The 21,213-nt window shown below is 36.4% G+C and overlaps 1 protein-coding gene across 7 annotated transcripts in view; it reads left to right on the top strand.

Annotated features, from left to right (window-relative positions):
* Positions 1–21,213, top strand: part of LRRC4C (leucine rich repeat containing 4C) — an 817,554-nt gene that overhangs the window by 435,645 nt on the left and 360,696 nt on the right. The gene's annotated exons all lie outside the window — the stretch shown is intronic.

Genomic DNA, 21,213 nt, shown 5'->3' with positions numbered 1-21,213 from the left:
TATGTGTCTATTAGTGCCTCTAACAATGAAAATTATCTAGGTAGAAAGATCACACCTAAGTTTATTATAAAAGCAGAAAGGGGTTCTGGGAAATTGTCTGGACCTCAACTGCTCTAGTACTGTAATGGAATGTAAGAATGACCTTGGAAGATGGGGGATAGTGATGATGCCTAGGGAACAATTAGATAAAAGAGCCAACGCCTAGTAACAGGCAGAGAAAAAAAGAACTTAGAAAGCATCCACTTATCTGTCAGTGGGAAATTTGTACATCCAAACAGCAAGATTCTGTTAATATACCCTTATAATAAAATAGAATTAGCTCATTTTGTCATGTTTCCTGTGGGAGGCTGACATTGAACTTACAAATTTGCAAGTACAGATATGTCTCTGTCTCCTTTCTAGGTTTCTTTTCTCTTTTAGTTTCACAATTGAAGAGTGCTCCTCCTTTTATCTGCTCGTTCCTTAGGCAGCATTTCTTCTTTCCATTTTCCAAAGTCATTCTCACATTCCAGATACTAGTAAATGGAAGGGAAAGGAAGGGAAGGGGAGGGAAAGGGTTCAGGGTAATTTTTCTTCTGTCAGTTTTATCATTAATGCAAGTGTCTCTTTGTCGTTACATATATAATTTTCTAGATTATATATCTACACAGTTTATATAGTTTTGTGGACATTTTTCTTATGAACCTTTCTCTTGTAAAGCCTGTTTACAATCTTTTTAACATTTTTGGGGGGTGGGGGCCTGATAGACCACTTCTCACTGCTGTCTGCCACTGCTGAACAAATTACATTGAATGAAGTGGACCGATAAACGATTTTGAAAACTAAATTTCACTTCTTAATGTAATTTCCTTCAGTAAAATTGGTATTTTTCTTGTTAGTGTCAAGAAGCCTGTATCAGAATATTTTCACTTATTTAATAATTATTGGAGCTGAAGAGGGAACTTGTGGTCCTCTTTTACAAACATATTTATCTAATTGTGGTTTTTCCTTAAAATGCTGAATTGTTGGTATACTTACGGTCAGGGTTTTTTTTTAACAAATAACAGTTTCATTGGTTCAGAACTCATCCACAAATACTTTGGTATAATTACAACTAAATTTGAAGACATTTAGGAGTGTGTTTAATCATATTTTCATATTGCCAAATTCTCAATTTTTTAAATTATTGAAGAAATGATTAGCAATCAGTTGCATAAACCAGACTTGTGACTCTTTGCCTGAATAAAAAAGGCATGTTCATTAAACATGCCAATCCATATTAAACAAACATACCACCAATAAAACAAAATCACTCATAAATGGACTATTTTGGATTCCCTATCAACTGTAGCTTTCTCTAATTACATTTCAACTTATGCAATGCAGTTAGCATCTCTGCTCATATTTTCTTTATGCTGCTATTTAATTGGCATGTCATCTTTGAATAATTAAATAAATCAACAAAATAGAGCCAATTTTATCACAGATCCATGGAAACTGCTAATGAATGTATGAATTTTTTGACATCAAGTATCACACTTCACTCCTTTTTCTTCATAGAAAATCCATGTCACATCATTTCCTTGCACGAATATATCTCTTTCAGACTAAGTGTCTAATGATACAGGGAAAACTAAGATCTCGGTATCTCTTTTGAGCTTTTCTTTTACATATTGTGTTGTATTAATGGTACTTACTACTACAGGGAAATCATCAAAGAAAGCTAATGTAATATTGTGGTTCAGGAAAGAAACATGACAGCAGTACATTCCTGCAAATTGAATTTAATGAGCTTCTTAGCGCTACACGAATGAGTCTTTGAAACACAAGCTATTCAATTTAGATCATTTTGATTATAATTAAATCATTTCACATTTATCATGGGGGCAAGTTAAATCTTAATTAATTGGACACTTGCATTGAAAAGTGATACTGTTTCCCTTTTGACTCTCATGTGTTAGCATGTAAGTATTTCCGTCTGAGCAGCAGCCTGGCTTTAATTCCCATTTGGACAAGGGCCAAGCAGATTTGTAGCAGGAGCAGTGTAAGAAAACAAAAATCTGTGTTCTTGAAGCCTGTGTTCCCTGTAGAATGAAACCTTTTATTTCCAAGACCCCACATTCCCAGGCTGAAGCAAAATACCTGGAGGGGTTTTATTTTAATTTTGTGTTTGTGTGGGGAAAAAAAGACTGAGCTTTTTTAATCTTTCTGATTTTCAAGGAGGGTACAGAGAGTGAGAAAATTAATCAGTTTACTTCTAGATTTACCAGGGAGCTTCCTAAATGTCACCTTACTGCAGGGTATCTTCTGGGTTTTTAATCAGTATTGGGACGTGAGACTAAGTGAACAAAACATGTCTCTTTCACGTACAACCAAGCTTTTCAATTTTTGACATTCAGCTTTATAGACACAACGCTGTCTCATTTTCTTTCAGGACAATATTTTTTTTGTCCTCTGTGGAAGAGAGCTAAAGCTGAAATTCATCAAAGAATTTTTGGCATCAGTCAGCAGACAGATTGAGTGCAACAGTATAGCTAATTTTCATGGTGGGTTCAAAAATGGAAACAAATTACTTTTTCAGTCTTGTTTACTCAGCACACTGTAAAGCCTTTTCTTGGTTACTTTCAGTGGGTTACCCTCAGTGGTACTAGATGAGGGGTATAATAGGATGCCATTACTGAAAGATACTGTCTTTGTGGTTACCCTTTCGCATGCTGTTTTCCCCTGCCCACACCATTTACATGCAGAGCTACTTTTATGCCTCCTAACTGGCAAAATAAAGTGTAAGGATTAGGGGAGGAAGGGTAATTAAGAGCATGTACTGAGCTCCTTGCATATACTACAGCAGCAAATATGTGATGAAGTTATGTGTGACAAACTTGTATGGAAAGAAAACATAATGTACACAAAGAAATCAATTCTATATTCATAGTCTAAGAAACATAATTCAGAATTCTTAACTTCATTCTATATAATGTATAGAATAGCTTTGGGTATATAGCTAAATTCTAGTGCATTTTGTCATTTGCAATCCAATTAGATATGCCTACAAATTTCAATAAAATTAAACATGGTGAATTCTGTGTCAGGTGGGCCATTATGTTTCAAAATGTCAAGATTTCTTCTAAAAGAACCATAAGAGAGAAAAATGATGGTTTCCAAAACTGTGTAATAAAAAGACTTTTTTTACTACTTCGGCTAGCAAATATAATTATATTTGAAAGTAGGGAGTTCCAAGTCTTTATTACTTTTACCCAATCATGAAATGAATAGATATCAGCATTTTATTCTGTGCAGCATCAATCTGAAAAAAGCTCAAAATGTTCTCAACTACTGGATTGGCACAAACCACAGAATGTAATCACATCCTGAAACCAGCCATGACACTTTTTCTCCTACAGTAGAATATAGTATATAGCATCCTGTAATTCTGTTTCATTCTCTTTTTATCCTATTTTCTTCTTTATCCTCAAGAAATTGTTATTCACCTTCCTTTTTTTTTCCTGTTGACATACTGTTTTGGGATTCAACAGTGATGCTGAGATCACTTAAAATCAACACAGTAAAATTCTTTCTAACAGTGTAATTATCTGTCTGTCTGTCTGTCTGTCTGTCTGTCTGTCTGTCTATCTATCTATCTATCTATCTATCTATCTATCTATCTATCTATCTATCCATCTATCTCTGGAACATTAATTCTGTTGTGAATCTTTAGAATCTGAGTTAGGCTGTCTTCCTTTAAATAAAAAGTCTTGGTTGCCATCTGAAATGACTTGACTATGCCGTTTGAGTAGCAAACAAATCCTTTTATTCAAAGGAAGACAGGCCCAGCTCACATAGCAATCAATATATTGAATAACAGTGTGCACCCTTTCCATGAAAGGGATACAGTCAATGTATACATATAATATAAAGTGGACCTATTAGGACAGCTTCTGACAACTGTCTCTAAAAGTACATCCAAATGCTATAACCTCCCTCTTTCAAAAGTACCTCAATAAGTCTATTTTACCTTTTTCACTTCACTATATTAGCAGTCTTTTTTTACGCTATCTATTTCAGCAATCTGAAATCTTATATGTGGTTTCATTTGTGGTCCTTCATGTCACATGTCAATAAATGAATAAATAGATAAATAAATAAAATCAAGCTGTCTGCAGTAATGCTTGTTTATGCTAATATCAGAATTTGCAACAATCTCTGTGGTCTGAATTTTCACTGTAGTTCATATTGCCTACATCAGAAGTCCCCAACCTTTCGGGCACCAGGGACCAGTTCCGTGGAGAAAGATTTGTCTATGGACTGGAAAGTTGTGGCTTTGTGTGCTGCCTGCATCCCACGGATGGGGCTTTTCTTGTTTGTGCAGACCGGTTGCTGGCATGCTCCGGCCCAATACCACTCCACAGACCAGGGGTTGCGGACCCCTGGCCTATATCTTCACTTTGATATTGCTTGCCTTGTTAACTCTTGATCATATTATTATTATGTGTGGTAATATACCATTAAAATCACAGTTTAAAACTGCTGGGAACTTAATAATTAAAGTTCTGATCAATTATGAAGGTAGCATCTAAGAATACAGGAAATTCCAACCAGTGGTTTTGTGTTTTTTTTGTAAAATTAGGCTATTTAGATCTGATAAATTCAATACTTTCAGATATTGAGGAAATTCTTTAAATATCAGTTCAAGCGCTCCAATCACATTTGGTATAATGACATATTATATTATTTTTTCACAAGCTTTCAACTTTGATCTGCAAGTCCTGCTATTTTGCAAGTTTTTCAAAATGGTTTTCCTCAATCATAGCATCCCCCATTATAGCAGTATCAATGAACTAGACTTTCTTTCTTTCAATAACAATATAAGGCATGTTATGAACAAGATACCTGTCTATTTGAACAAGATACCTGTCTAGTTCCATAATACCTTAACCTGCTCAATTCCCAAAATCTCAATTTGATAGTTCCAGTAATTTGGGACTTGTACCCAATCCTCACATTTATGTCCTTTACAGCTCTGAAAAGCAAAGAAAAACTGAAATAAGATTATAAACTGAGTTGCAGATTCACTTAGCAACCACTTCATTAAATGACCGAGTTGCCCATCTCAATTCTGGTCACTAAATATGGACTTTCTGTGATGTCTCCACAAGCAGTATATATATACATTTTTGTCTGTTGGCTGGGACTTGCTTTGTTGTACAAACATTTCCAAAATGATTTTTGTCACAGCATTTATAACACACAGTGCTGAATGCTAGGCAATTTCTTGGCGTGTGAGCATTTCTGCAACACCTGTACATAAACATATTACCTGCCACTCCTTCTGAAAATTTACTAGCTGTTGACTGAGCCAGAATATCTGTATATTTCTGTAGCCTAGAAAGATGCCTGTAAGGTGTCTGCTCCTTAACTTGCAAAGCACATATCTCACTCTTAGAAGCACTCAAAATTTTTATCTGTGATGTCATAGCTTCTGCTTTAGCTCTATCTACTAGATACAGGGTCACCTCACTGTCCCAAAAGTCTCTTTCAGCTACACACATCTCATCCTTTATCTCATCCTAATTCACACATTTAGGAGGATCTGTTTAACACTATAACATACAAATCAACACTCGCCTGAGCATTCTATTCTCATGAAAAATACCTCTCTCTCTTAAGTAATGTTCAAAATATGCAGTGAACATTTCTATTATTATTTGCAGGTTTTGTGTGTGTGCCTCCTGAATAAATTGTAACATGGTTATAAATCTCAGGTGTCTCTTTACCAGCAAGATGCCAAAAACAAACACTGAACCTTCTCTTCCCACTCAGACCCACTAGCAATCAGATATAATTGAAATGCCTGGAGTCATTTAGACCAATTGTCTGTAGCATTTCCTGCAGTTAACAGACTGCCAAGGGCTGGAAGTGAGGCCATTTAGAATTCACTCATTTCTGACAACACATGGCATTTGGTGGCCCAGCTCAACCCCTGGCTGTCCCTTAGGTCCAAGGTCCACAATTGCCATCACTTCAGCTGGCAAACAAATTCATTTATTCCCAGGAAGACATCCAGGTACACATTGCAATTGGCATACACAAAACAATGGTAAACATATCCTACCCCTGAAAAGTGTACAGTCAATATATATGTAACATAAATTTATATGTATGAATATATGTATTTGTGTCTGTGTGTGTTTGTGTGAGTTTGTGCATGTGTGTGTGCATATGTGTGTGCGTGTAAAACATAAAGCCATCAAGGGTCATAAGCCACCCAGAATCACTTTGTTGAGTTGGTCAGTTATAGGAATTGATTGATTGATTGATTGAATGAATAGTATTTATTAGGGGTAGCCATCTAACAGGCATTTCTTGACTGACAACTCTCCCTAAAGTCTTAATACCCATATGCTATAGGCTCCTGCCCATTAGACCAGTGACTTAGCAGTTTTGCAGCCATCACTTGTATCTCCCTCTTTGAGGGAGATGAGTTGTTCAAAAATATGATGATCAATCAATCAGTTCTAGGAATTATTTTACTTTGTATCTCCCCCACTGTGATTTTCATGTGTGAGAGACAGGGTTTCCATTCTGTTATTGTGACAATTGCTATATAATTTTTTTAAAAAAGTAAAAAATTGCTATTTTGGTTGCATAGAATCTGAGACACTTGGCTACAGGTATCAGTCCTTCTCCCCTTAGAAATAAATAAATGTCAAAAGTGCAATACAGAAGCACTTTTTTAACTTGAAATGCTGAAATGCAAATACACATTATTGGGGGGGGGGAAGCTAATTTTCAGAGCTGCCCAATTTAACAGGAAAACAACAGCTTCAGGTGAGTTTTAAAAATATGGAGGGCTGAACCATTGCTCCAATCAGATCATAAAATTATAATGGTCTGATAAATACAGCAGTGAATTCAGATTCACAATTAATGTTAATAATCACCAAAAAAATAGAAATGTGTTGGATTTTTAAAAAGTATTTTTTAGGTGGCGAGTTTAATGCTCAGTTTTGCTACATTTTCCCTCAATAGGCAAAAAATCTGAACTAGCATATGTAGAATAGAGGATTATATTTAACACAATTCTTATCTAACATTTTCCTATTCCTATAGAGAACAGACTCTCTTTGAATAAGATCTTGTTTTATTCCATTGTTATCCAGAACATTCTGTTTTAATCAGAGGATGGAGATTTAAGAAACACTTTCATTTTGTCTTGGCATACCTTTTGATTCCTTTCCCCCAGAATTCTCCCAGCAGTTTCCTAAAATAATAAAGGCCCTTTTTTATGTGGAAGGGAAGGAGTTGAAGAATGATTCTGTACCTGACAATGCCTATGTCACTTGAGAATCAACCTTGCTTGAAATGCGTGCACTATATGTATGACCTCTCATTTATCTGTCCCTTGTAGCTCCTTTGGGCAGTGGGGATATTATTCCCTGGAATAAAGTTATTGTCAACCTCATTGTGGGAGAGGATGTTACTAGTAGTCTTAAGAACCCTATGGTACACTTTCTCTTTAAGTGGCTGTCCCTAAATCCAGAGGTTTTAGGTAGCTATTGCCTGATCTCCAACCTTTCTTTTATTGTGAAGGTTATAGAGATGGTAGTGAGGGAACTATTACAGAATACCATAAATGAGATAGATTGTGTAGACACTTATCAGTATGGGTTTGAGCCTGAGCATGGCAGTGGAAAAGGCTTTGGTATGATAGTTGACAGACTCTTTAAAGGGTGCACCTATAACAGTCCTTTTAAACCACACAGTGGCTTTCAATATCATTAGCCATGATCATCGTCTGGATCTACCTTGGAAACAATGGATTAGAGCTCCATTTTGTACTGGTTCCACTCTTTTCTTAGTGGTTAGTCAGTAGAGATCATCTCACTGGCTGGGTGCCACAAACATCAATCCTTTTTCTCCTATTGTTTAATATATACTGCTCAAAAAAATAAAGGGAACACAAACGTATAGGATCCTATACGTTTGTGTTCCCTATATATACTGTATGAAAGCAATGAGTAAGATCATATATTCTTTTAGGGTTCAGTATAATAAGTATCTGTAAGGCATGAAGTATTGGGGCCACACATTAATATCCAGTTAAGATGATTACTCACGCCTTGATTCTTGACCAAGAATCTAGTCTACTAACAGTCAGCACTAAATTGGCACTAGATAAGAATCAATGGAATTCAAAAGGGGTTAGACTTAGACCATTCATGGGAACACAATGACTATAGGCTGATTCCTCTCTTGACCCTGCCCTCCAGCTCTGTCTACTCTTCTCCTACAGTATCCTGAGTTAACCTTGCTTTAGATTTCTACACCAGACCATACTGGTGAGATCTTGTCACAGAGGAAGTGATAGTTTGGATGGAAGAAAACAGGATGAAATTGAATTCTAGCAATACAGAATTACTGTTGATCCATAAGGATATTTAGGCAATTCCAGTGTTTCTTGATGGGGAAGCACTATTTATGAAAGAGCTGTTCTGTGACTTCTCTTTTGGGTTTCTGCTGAAATCACAGGTAGGAGCTAATTCATTGGGTCCAAAATGCAGCAATTTCTATATTTTCTGACCTTCACCCACGGATGGAAAATTACACTAGTGCTTTGGGTGCGTCATTGTCAATCTGTTGGCTTTTACTTGAATTTAATCTGTAAGACCCTTTATGGCTTGGCACCAAGTTATCTTCAGAACTACATTCCCCTATATTAACCAAGCCTACTCAATCTTATTGGGAAAAGCAAATGGTGGTTATCTATTTTAGGGAGCTTTAGGAGGCTGAGGCATGGAGGCACTGCTTTTCTGCAGAAATGCCATCCCTCAGGGATTTCCTCACAGTGGAACTTAGATTAGCTTGACCTTTCAAGCAGTACTTGAAGATGGAACTCTTCCATATGGTATTTGAAACTTGATGATTCTGTGGGAAAGACTTTTTTTTAGTTTTTTCTTGTTTGCTTCATGTTTTGTTTGATATGAACTGGACTATGGATGTTTCAGTGATGTTTGGATTTCTGTACAGCTACTGAGAATCCTGTAGAAATATGGCAGAGTTTAAATGTAAGAAATAAAGAGGTTATGAAGTCAAGCTTGAACCTGCCTACATAAAAATCTTCATCATTGTTGAATTGAGTTAATCAATTAAACATCTGTCTGAACCACATGAAGACCAAGAGAGAAAAATAGATATGAGTCTGTAGTCCATAAATGGTTTGTTTTCCCAATGTTTTCCCAAAGATTGTCTGCCTTGTTTTCTTTTGTGAAAACTGCCATTTTGTATATTAGATGAAACTATCACTCCTAAGATAAACTTGAAACATCCAGCAAAATGTATCACACTTAGCAAAAATTGTAGATGACAGTTTGCTGATCTTCTGTTTAGTTGGTCCTGCAGAATATCTGGGCACTACTGCAGTTTGTGCTCCAAAAATAATATTGACATTTTGACATTATTAATTCTCTTTAAAATAATGAATGTTAACAGTTCAGTTATCGGTGTTATTTTTTTTTTAGTATATATATATATATGTCTTATATAACAACATTATAAACACTGGTCACAATCCTGATAGAACCTTTATTGGAATATAGAAACCACTGGGATCCCTCCAAGTCTTTCAAAATATGAAATGGTAGCCATTCAAGCCTATTCATCAGACACAATATGACAAACTGAAATTTTCTTTGAATATTTTTTTGAATTGGTATACCAGAAATTAAAGGGGAAAATAAAGGGGATTAGCACAAATAAATCAAATACAGAAATCAAAAACACCTCAAATTATACAGCAGGTTGCAAACATTTCTGCATTATGTGCCTTAATATACAGGAGTTTGAATCTAGGATTATAGTAACAAATGTGCCTCTGAAATTATCATGGTTACCTAATTGCATATGTAAGCAAAAGCCATATCATGTGAGGATATGATACCTAGTGTACAAAGGCAATTAAAAGCACACCTTACAATAAAGCCACATGATGTACAGTGCAAAAGACTATTTTAAAAAATGTATTTAACTGTCAGAAGAAAAAAGAGCAGTTTCATTTCTAGATGTGGTGAATTTCATAACTGGGGTTCAACTACTGACGTCCCTATCGGCCACATTGCTCTCACTGCATTGCGAACCATTATGGCCTAGTGATTAAGGCACCAGGCTAAAAAGCAGGAGATTCTGAGTTCAAGTTATCCTTGAAATTTAATGGGTGATTTTGAGCCAGTCACTCTCTCTCAGGCCACAGGATTGTTGTGGGAAAAATAGTAGAAGAAATGTGTATTGAATATGTTTGCACCTTGAATTATTTGTATAAATAAATTAAAAAAAGAAGTACAGTAATCCAGTAAAATGTAGAATAGAGTTGTTTAAAGGTAATATGCTACATTATGCATTGGACCCAGGTGCTTGATGGAAACCAGTGAAGAAATTGCAAAGTAGGTGTAGTATATTTTCCTACTAGGAATCAATCCCATCTTTAGCAAAGTATCTTTAGAGGTAGCCATTTGTAGAAGGCACTGAAGGGATGATCCTCAAAATGACTGCATTTTTTTCTTGGTAAAAAGCAACACAGTTCTTAGTTTATCTGTGAAGCATTTGGTGTCAATGTTCATGAAAAACTTATCAAATTAACACTTGTGTCCTGTGAATATATATGCCACAATGTATAAATCAATATCCTTTGGTTTACTGCCTTTATTAGCATACCTATATTGATTTTTGCAGATTAGACTAAAATCTGCAGAGTAGATAATATATCCATGGTTTTCAGAGACCTAAATGTGGCTTTTTACAATGTATGCTTTCCTACAATCGATTTGACATGAAGAAATTAAAATCCAGACTAGTAAGAATGAGAGCCACGATACAATGGTCCCAGTCTCAGTATTTCACACTATTCATCTAACTCTACAGTATACGTAACACTGTTAGTCCTGAATATTTCAAAGCAAAGCAAGCACATGAGTATCCATTTTCACCAACCTCACCATTCATATTATATATATGAAGAGAAAATATTGGATTGAGCATATTTACCAACCAAATTCAGTTTTCCTGTGAGACTGCTGATACAATCTTCCCACAAAATTTTTATAGTGTTTACTTTCTGTATTTAAGCATTATTCTTTCCACCTTCTCTGTCTCTTGGACAACTAATATTTTATTTTTCGGTGATCTTCTCTGATATTTCAATAGTCATTTCTATTCCAACCTCAGTTTCTTCAGTTTCTTTGCTTTAAAAATCCAGCTTCACATTATCTAACTTACAGGCACAGGAAGACAGGAACCAAGGTTGTTCAAATGAGTACAAGTTTATCCCATGCTATCTCTCTACAAGAAACTGAACTATTAATGGTCAAGGCAAATTGGTGATGGATAAGAGTAAATGGAATTCAAGGAAAGCTGGACTTAGATCTCTTGTGGGTGCGAAGGACTCCATATTGATGATGTGCTTAACCCCTCCCTCAGATTCAGCCTGGTCCTCTCCTACATCAACTTGCACATTATGATGTCTATCCTTTAGGTTAGTTTTAGGTTACAGGTTATTTTTACCTGTAACCTATTAGAAATTGCATTCTGGTTGTGTAACAGCACAGGTCTGTCACTTAGGACAATAAGAACAGATAGAATATTCTCTAATGGGTTGATTAAGTGCCTGACCTCTGTTGTCTTTTTCTATTTCACTATATAAAAGCAGTCAATCAAAAATAAAGAAATATACATGTATATCTGTGTGAGGCAGCTAAAATTCACTTTGACAAGGTGGTTTGCACCTTGGAGATGATATGATACTCCTCTTCAAGATGAAAAAGCAATGTGATTTGATTTGTCTTATGAAGATGTCTTTTTGTATTGCCTCACAGCTTTGAATGGCAATAGCAATAGCAATTACCACAAAAGGCTTGCATGTATATTTTATGCTTCTGCAGAAGCCTTTTCTCACTATTGGACATGGCAGTTGAAGTCTCAGAGGAGAGGCAAAGTGAGACAACATGGCTGCTTCACCCTTAGAAAAGGTGGAAGAGGTGCATTGTTTTGTGAAACAATTTTGAGAAGATGCTGTGCACAAGCCTGATATCTTTCAGGACAAAACCATTGCTTTGCGGCAGATTTGCTGCTTGTGTTAGGTTGAAGGCTGCCTACAGTCACACAGGCCTTCAAGCAATATCTGATGGACTATAGGCTCTCTCTACCCCTGCAGAAACATTTTCAAGCACAACTGCATTCAGACACAGTTTTGCTGGGACTATTCTTTCCATGTCTACCTGTTGATTTTATATTCTATATCAAAGTTCAAAGTAGGTGGAGGAGGAGACAGAATGATGAGGAAGTGAAGCAGGAATTAATACCATTTTCTGGCTCATAGATATATTCAAAGAAAAGTGGTCATATTAAAGATAAAGTGTAGTTCACTCTCTCTCCCCCTCCCCTCCCTTTGACTCCATTGCAATGCCTACTTGGTATAGAGATTGAATGTCCTCCATGAGCTTGTCAACAAAGCTATTATTCCACCCATTGGTCAATATATGTTCATTTTCTGCTGACTGCCTGGGGAATCAATGCATTGTACACTGATCTTTCCTTCAAGTTCATTTTCCTGAAGACATTAATGTCCAATCTTTGGTTCATCTGCATCATGCAAACACCTTCCTAAATGCTGAAATAATAATGCACCTCAGTAGCTATTCAAGGACAAAGTAGATGATGAAAAAAATATGTTTGTCTATGTGAGTGATTTTCTTAGTTGGATTCAGCCTGTTGTTTAATCTCTCTTTCTCTTTTTTTTCTTCTGGAAACAAAAACATGAAAAAAGAAAAATCTTCTAAGTATTTCACTTTACTTTTATTGAAAAAAATAGAGCTATACAGCTATACAGCTAACATAAAAACAGGTAGGATCCAAAAAGTTTAAATAGAGTTGACATAAAGCTTTCCATATGTAAATAGTAAGAGCTGCTTTTTTAATTCTTCCAGAGCAATGAAACTTATATTGAGTTTATAAGATACAACTCATCATGTAGAGAAAACTAGGGCTTTCTATTAAATCTAATATCTTGCATTTCTACATGGAGTTCTTTTGTATATAAAGTACCAGTACTGGATATTGTCAGTAATAAATCCTGAGTACATTATAAAAGAGCTTCTTTCCAACTTCATTAAAAAAAGTTATTTGGAAATTAAGGGAGAATTAATAACAAAGTATTTAACACATTTTACCATATATATATTTTCAAAAAACTTTCATAGGATTGTATTAGCTGCCTAGAGGTTTACCCATTTTTTTACAGCCATGCCAAAATTCCTTAGATAGCTTTTTTTTTCTTAATGAATGTTCCTCTAAACATGAATAAATATTTTGATTCTGGCTCTAATTATAGTTTCAACAAGACTGACGTTTGCCTATCCAGTAACAATTCTGTTAGAATGGATTTCTTATGCATGATCTATATCAGTGGTTCTCAACCTTTTTAATGCCGCGACCCCCAACCGGTCATAAGTCGAGGACTACTCAACCGGTCGTAAGTCGAGGACTACTCAACTGGTGCAGCACCGTTTGCAGAATGAGATTTTTGGCGGGCTCAGCAGGGCAGAGACAGCCTGGACAATTCATATTGGCTTTTGAAAGCCAATAGAATTAGACTCTATTCAAGAGAGTCTATTCTATTGGCTTTTAAAAGCCAATAGAATAAAAGGGAGTAGCACAGCTAAGGAAAAGGGGGAAAAAATGGCGAACTGCATTGTTTGGCGACCCCCGTGAAATGGTCGTTCGACCCCAAATGGGGTCCCGACACATAGGTTGAGAACCACTGATCTATATCTATCATATATGTGTAAACTTGGAGGAAAAATGCCTTAGCTTTAGAGAATCCATTTGTTAAAGGTTATTGCAACTGAGGAGTCCTTAGTGCTATTTGAGTGTGTTGTTTTCCTGCAAACATTTCATTACCCAAACGGGGTAATGTGCTTTCAAATATTCTCCATTATTGCAATTCTTAAGTAGTGGCATAGATACTTATACACATTTACTTACTTGCTTATTTATTTATTTAATTATTTATTTGCTTGCTTCCTTGCTTGCTTAGCTACAGACTTTCATAGAAACCTGACAAAAATTGATTTCTTAAATTAATAGGAAAAAAAGTATGGTTTCTTCTGAACGACTTTTGAAGCATGCAGTGTCCTAATAAAAGACATATCGACCCCAGATTTTTTTTTTAATCAAAGCAGGATGCTACTAAAAATTACTATTATAATATAAATATATGCTTTAAAGTAAAGTGAAGATCACACATTGAATATTTTACATATCTGATTTAGAAGCTAAATGTTAAATGAATAAACAGGGTACCAAAAGTGATGTCCCTGGAGAAAGGAAAAGCAATACTTTAATGCAACATTCCACTAGCTTCTAAAACAATTAGAAGTAAAACAAGCTGTTTCACTGCTATCTTTTTTGAAATTTCTTCAGCTTCTCCTTCAGAGCTTATACTATCAGGAGAAGTGAACTCTTCTAATATAACACTGGCTGAAGGGTTTACAGCAAGGATCCCCATGGCCTATTTGAAACTGGGTCATATGAAAGCAGCTCCACTTGCATGTGCGTGAACGGTGGGCTGGTATGCATGCACATACACATGAAACTTGCAGTCAAGCTGCATGCACATGCACATGCATGCTGGGTTTCTGCATGCATGGCCCATCTCTTCCCTTCCCTCACCTGGGCCACCTAGCCACAAAGGTTAGAGACCGCTGGTTTACAGATTTGGGCAATACTGACAATTGCATTAGAGATGGTTAGCCCAGAACAGATGAGGAGGCAGATGAGGAGGCAGTGAGCAACAGACATAAGTGATGTTAGGTCACCTCTGCTTTGTAGTTGCTCACAGGAGATCTGGCAGGCAGGTGCAGTGAAGGAAGGGGATGGAAAAGAGTATGATGCTGCTTTGCCTCCATGTACCTGCTGACTAAGAGCTTTGGAAAGTGGATATGCAGCAGACTTAATTGGTACATTTTGGGTAGATGGATAAATATAATAATTGGTTTAAAATATATAGATAAAGAGGGACGGAGGGAGGGAGGGAGGAAGGGAGAGAGAGAGAGAGAGGAAGGAGAGGGAGGGAGGGATGGAGAGAGAGAGAGAGAGAGAGGGAGGGAGGGAGGGAGGGAGAGGGAGGGAGAGAGAACTAGTAGATATAATTGTTACCAGCCTCATCCATGTGAAGGTTATCCAAAGTTGGTGCCTTCAGCAATGTCTTAAATTGCTTGTAGTACACAGGAAAACTAGCCAGCAAGCCAGCCAATGCCTCCTTGGCAGGTAGTAAAGTCCGGATCAGATAACCTTTATTGTCATTTTTTTTCCTGTGGGCACAACGGCACACATTAAAAATGAAATTTAGTTGCTTGCTCTCAAGTGTACACATACATAACACACATTTAAAACATACTATATACAACATATGTATAGATCTACACCTTACATATAAGTAACATATAAATATTAATCACTGTCCATCTTGAAGCTTAATAAGATGCATATTCCTTATGGGGTTTTGCTGTGAAGAAGTTAGGGGATATAAAACCAACAAAGCAAGGATGTAAAAATGCACAAGAATATAAGTGTGTCACCTTCAGATGCATGACCTTTCATATCATCAGCTCCACGGTGATGGAAAATGTGGACCTCCTTGCAATGGAAAAGTAACACACAAACCATCTAGAACTAAGCTTCCAACTCTGATGCAGTTCTATTGACAACTTTATTAATCTTTCTGCCAGCAGGATAAGTTCCCATTTCTACAGTAATAAGATCATGATCACTGACCATCACAAAAGAAGGTAGCAACCAGTTACAGGAAGAGGAGTAAGTCAAACTATAGGCTACTTCTTACACTTAGTTTGTCACTTGTGTTTCAATTCAGGCTGGAAAGCATAGCTAGAGCTCTTTTCCTCAGTTTAAATTATAAACCTGAATTTTCACATTCTGAAAATTATAGATTTATTCAGTTAAATAGAACGTGTTGTTGTATACCTGGAATGTAAAGCCTCTGTTGGAAAATTTGAGAACAGTTGGTGCGGTTGCTACAGACTGTGATGATTTTCTAGATTATTTGCAATGGAGTCTTCTCCCAACAATATGGATTTGGGGTATGCTATGTTTTGTTCTTCTTTCTTTTCTTTTTTTTTTAAAAAAAGAAAATTTGGAATGTGAAGAATGTTTATAGCAACCCAGTTATCAGTTGAATATATTTGTGCTGAGTATAAAGGGATAGTGGGAAAGGAAGGATGTTTATGATTCCTGAAACATGATTAATATTAATCTCTGTGGCAGAGCAAGCAAAAAAAGATAAGGCCTGGCAAAATTTATTTTGAGACATCAAATTGATAAAGCAGAAAATACATGCTGGTGAAGGATGATATCCTTTTGTCAATCTGTCAAGAAAAGCACCCAATGACAGTTTAAAATGCAAGGATCACCAAATAAGCTGAAATGGTTGGTAGGAGTGATTAAAGCATAATGGATGGCGATTTTTGAGGTTTATTTTATTTGAGCACATATATGCTTCTGATGGAATGTGGCTCATTTCCTTTCCATTTATGTGGCTACTGAATAAGAAATATGATAAAATCACAACCAGAAGCTTAGCCTGAAATCAATTATATATGTCTACTTGTTCTTTGGTCTTTTCCCCTTCTCTGCATACAGGGCACTTTTGTACGGGATGAAATATTCTTTTTTTCCAGTTCCGTTATGCAGTTGTGGCTGACATCTTGATTCCCTTGCAGATATCCCTATTCACATTCATCTGAATGCATAATCAAGGTTAATGTTTCTCAACTTTAGCAACTTTTAAGATGTGTGGACTAACTCCCAGAAGTCCCGAGCTAGTATGTTGACTGAAGTATTTGGGGAGTTGAAGTTCATACATCTTAAAACTTGCTTGAAAGTCTGATCTAGGTCTTTTCCTATCATACACAGCTGTTTATATCTCCCCATTGGCTACTAAGCCTTATTATCCTCTGACTTCCAGCCTCTTTGCCAGCTTATTTCCTTGCTGATGAAAATCACAGTACAGTTTATCCCTGAACATTTTATCACTGAAGCCAGCATGAGTTTGTTAAAAACAGATCATGCCAAACCAAACTTATTTCATTCTTTGACCAAGTAGCTAAATTAGTAGACCAGAAAAATGCTGTGGGCATAGTATACTTAGACTTCAGCAAGGCATTCGACAAAGTAGACCACAATCTACTTCTTGGAAAGCTAAAAAAAAAAAAAAAGTGGGATAGACAGCATCATCATGAGATGGGTTTTTAACAGGCTGACAAACCACACTCAGTGAATAGTTCTTAATGGTACTACATCTACATGGAGGGAAGTAAGCAGCGGAGTACCACAAGGTTCTGTCCTTGGCCCAGTACTCTTCAACATCTTCATAAATGACTTAGATGAGGGAATAGAAGGGGAATTCATCAAATTTGCAGATGATACTAAGCTGGTAGGTATAGTCAACAGCCTAGATGATAGGCTCAAGATTCAGATGGATCTTGACAGACTTGAACACTGGGCCCTATCTAACAAAATGAAATTCAATGTAGATAAAAGTAAAGTCTTATACTTAGGCAAGAAAAACTGAAAGTACACATATAGATTGGGTGAAACCAAGCTTAATAGCAGTAACTGTGAGAGGGATCTTGAGTCTTAGTGGACAATCAATTAAATATGAGCTAACAGTGTGCTGCGGCAGCCAAAAAAGCCAATGCATTAACAGAGGGATTCAATCAAGATCACAGGAGGTACTAATATCACTCTATAAAGCCTTAGTCAGACCACACCTGGAATACTGCAATCAATTTTGGTCTCCAGACTATAAAAAAGATGTTGAGGCTCTAGAAAAAGTGCAGAGAATAGCAACAAAGATGATTAAGGGTCTGGAGAAGAACAGCTACAAGAACAGGGCATGGCTAATCTAGTGAAGAGAAGAACCAGGGGAAACATGAGAGCAGTGTTCCAATACTTGAAGGGCTGTCACAGAGAGGAGGAGGTCAGCCTGTTTTCCAAAGCATCTGAAGGCCAGTCAAGAAATAACAGATGGAAGCTGATCAAGGAGAGATTCAACCTAGAGATAAAGAGAAATTTTCAGACAGTGAGAATAATCAATCAGTGGAACAGTTTGCCTTCAGATGTTATGGGAGTTTCATCACTAGAAACTTTCAAGAAGAGACTGGACTGTCATCTGTCAGAAATGGTGTATGGTCCCTATTTGGGAGGGAGGTTGGTCCCTTCCAACTCTGTTATTCTGATTCTGAACCCCAGTACCTTCCCTTAGCTTGATGTGATTGGATATTGTGGGCTAAGAACTCCTAAAATTTCCAGCAAGCACCATTTTCATGTCATATGATATGACATGGCAATTGGGAAAATTTTGTGCTAACTCTTGATAATTCAGTCTATTGTGGATAAAGAAATAATGATCTGGCATAATAGGTATTTTTTTTTTAAATAAAAATGTTGTAAGTGAAGAAAATATAGGAACAGTAACCCTTCCAGAGGCTTATTGTTACTAACTGGGGAGTTATAATTTAAAGGGTAAAATTTTGCACTTCAAATTTGCTTAATTTTTATAGTGAACACATATGATAGAAAACTGGAGTTGGAGGGACAATATGGAATTCCTGAGGTACAGTCCTTGCGTCTTATGTAATATATCATATAATGAATATTTCATTCAGTCTAATTTTGGAAATGGATTTACAAGCCATTTGGTTTCCCAAAAGTACATTCACCTGTAAATGGATGTAAGAGATGAGAATGATTATCACTGGTTAAAAAAATAGTTGGCTACATGGATCATGTAGTATTGTCTACCATTCTCTTATTACTTTTGAAAGTCAAGGACAAATATAAGTAGCAGTTTTGTTTTGTTTTTTGTAATGTAGTTCACTTTAGTATGTAAATATCTGATGGATCTTTGTCTTGCCCACTTTGGTTGTATTTTCTCAGAGACAATATGTAGCCTTGCTGAAAATGAATTTTTGTGATGATAGACACAAGGAATAAAAGACAAAAAATCATTTAAAATTTAATAAAACTATACTGAGAGATTGAAAAAAATTCTGAAATCTTTAATTATAACCTTTCTTTCTTTCTTTTTTTCTTTCTTTCTTTCTTTCTTTCCTTCCTTCCTTCCTTTCTTATTTATTTTAATCTCACCAAAGTAACTGGGTGATTTACAAGACATTTACAACAACTCTATAAAGACTTTTTTAAATAATCCATATTTAAAGAAAACAATGAAAAGATCAAAAGCTTGGCATTTTTAATTATCAGGCAGATGATTTTTAATTTAAGTGGAAATAAGTAAATTGGATCTAAATACCATTTTCCCCTTTCAGTAACTGAATAAGAATTTTTTATTTCATCTACAACTGATTAAAATTGATAATTCATTTATGAAATTGATGTCTTTGTCAAACAAAAAATAGTCAATCTATATCTAAAAATGGTTTGAGTAGGTCTATTGATATTGTTTAAGCAAGTTTAGTATTAATACTAAATTTAGTATTAAGCAAGAAAATAGCAGATATCTGAAGAAAACATGGTAGTATCCCTTTTGCTGTATCTTCAAAAATTATGTAAGTTGTTCTTCAAGTAACAGATTTTGTGAGCCTTATTTATTTTACATGATAAATTTCATAATTAAGAAAATTTTAGAAAGAAGAACTGCAAGGTTTTTGAAGGACATGCTTCAATTTGATGGTCAGACTGTATGTTATTTATATAATGTCCATATGCATCTTCCTTCTGATTTTCCCTTGTTTTTAATAAACTGTAAGAGTTTTCTTTCTTTGAATACACTGTGTTGAAAAGCAGTTTTTCTTTTCAATTCTAAATCTTTCTGAGTGAAAATTATTCTCTAGCACAACTTTTATTTTAATTAAAAAATTGTCTGATCTTTGAGGAGGAACTAATAAGAACTTGTATATCAGGGAATAGTTTACATGCTATACCAGTGGTTCTCAACCTTTTTAATGCCGCGACCCCCAACCAGTTGTAAGTCGAGGACTACCCAACTGGTCGTAAGTTGAGGACTACCCAACTGGTCATAAGTCAAGGACTATCCAACCGGTCGTAAGTCAAGGACTTTCCCTGCCCGGGAGCGCCGCGCATGCATGGTGCTGGCCCCTGCGCCGGCCGAGGCGTAGCTGACAAGCGGCAGAGATGGCGCAGGCCGACCACTGGCTGGGCCACCAGCTGGCCCAGCCCAAGGGAGGTAAGGCACCCGCCGGGCCCCACGTGCGCCAGCAATCCTCCCTGTGCCCACCGGCCTCCCACCTCCCACCCCTGGCACTCTTTTACTTACATTTTTAGTAGTTGCTCAGCAGGGAGGGGTGGAAACTTCCAGACAGCTCGCCTTCGCTGCAGACAACTTGCAGCACCGTTTGCAGAATGGGACTCAGCAGGGCTCAGCAGGGCAGAGACAGCCTGGACAATTCCTATTGTTTTTTGAAAGCCAATAGAATTAGACTCTATTCAAGAGAGTCTATTCTATTACCTTTCAAAAGCCAATAGAATAAAAGGGAGTAGCACAGCTAAGGAAAAGGGGGAAAAAGTGGTGGACTGCGTTGTTTGGTGATCCCCGTGAAATGGTCGTTCGACCCCAAATGGGGTCGCGACCCACTGGTTGAGAACCGCTGTGCTATATAGTAAAAAAAAATCTCGCAATCACTTTTTCACACATAAAGAGAAAGGTGAGAACTAAAGGTCTAGGTCCCATTCAGCAGCTGAGGTTGGCAGTTTCCTTTAATATTATAATATGGTCATTGCTTTATCAGGGGAAATTAGAAAACTAGATTATTCTTATGCAGTCAACTAGCTTGAAACCTCTTAGGATCCTCTCCGTATGGAATTCTTCAGAAGCTATTCCTAAAACAACAGGATAGCCACAGCAAATTAGAGATAAAGAAATGCATACAATTTAAAGGACATCACTGGCAATGACAAAATATATAAATAGTAAGAAATTATAACTTTCACTAAAGTTATAATTGACAAAAGCTGCTAATTATTACTTATTTTCTCAGAAAAGTACACCAACTCTTTTCAGGTAGTTGTTATCTGCTTGATTCTGCCTCCCTCAAGGCTAACCACTTAGTCATAGTTAAGTAACAAAGTTATGTTAACATTGGGTTCACATCTATGATAAAATATGAAGTGTTTGGAGATTACATGCACACA

The sequence above is a fragment of the Crotalus tigris genome, unplaced genomic scaffold, assembly GCF_016545835.1.
Source record: "Crotalus tigris isolate CLP2741 ecotype Arizona unplaced genomic scaffold, ASM1654583v1 scf7180000017841.2860490, whole genome shotgun sequence".
Taxonomy (NCBI): domain Eukaryota; kingdom Metazoa; phylum Chordata; class Lepidosauria; order Squamata; family Viperidae; genus Crotalus; species Crotalus tigris.
This window is presented reverse-complemented; position numbering and strand designations above follow the sequence as displayed.